The sequence below is a fragment of the Sapajus apella genome, unplaced genomic scaffold, assembly GCF_009761245.1.
Source record: "Sapajus apella isolate SASKATOON/1434 unplaced genomic scaffold, GSC_monkey_1.0 scaffold127, whole genome shotgun sequence".
Classification (NCBI taxonomy): Eukaryota; Metazoa; Chordata; class Mammalia; order Primates; family Cebidae; genus Sapajus; species Sapajus apella.
The window spans coordinates 1,025,214-1,025,510 of record NW_022437067.1 but is presented as its reverse complement, the minus strand read 5'-3'; positions in this window follow the sequence as shown (position 1 = coordinate 1,025,510).

Sequence of the window (297 nt, the reverse complement as noted above, 5' to 3'; positions counted from 1 at the left end):
TCACCAGGCGGGGTCCACCTTGCCTGGCCCTGTAGAGAGCCGGCTGCCAGGGAGAGGCGCGTGGCGTTCAGAACGCACGCCAGGGGTCACCCTGCAGCAAAGACTCCTGATAGCACCCAGGGACAGCTTTCCTGTCACTCATTCATTCACTCATTCATTCATTCCGTCACTCACTCCTTCCCTCACTCACTCACTCATTCACTCATTCACTCATTCCGTCACTCACTCATTCCCTCACTCACTCATTCAGTCAGTCATTCACTCATTCATTCATTCCGGCACTCACTCATTCCCTCA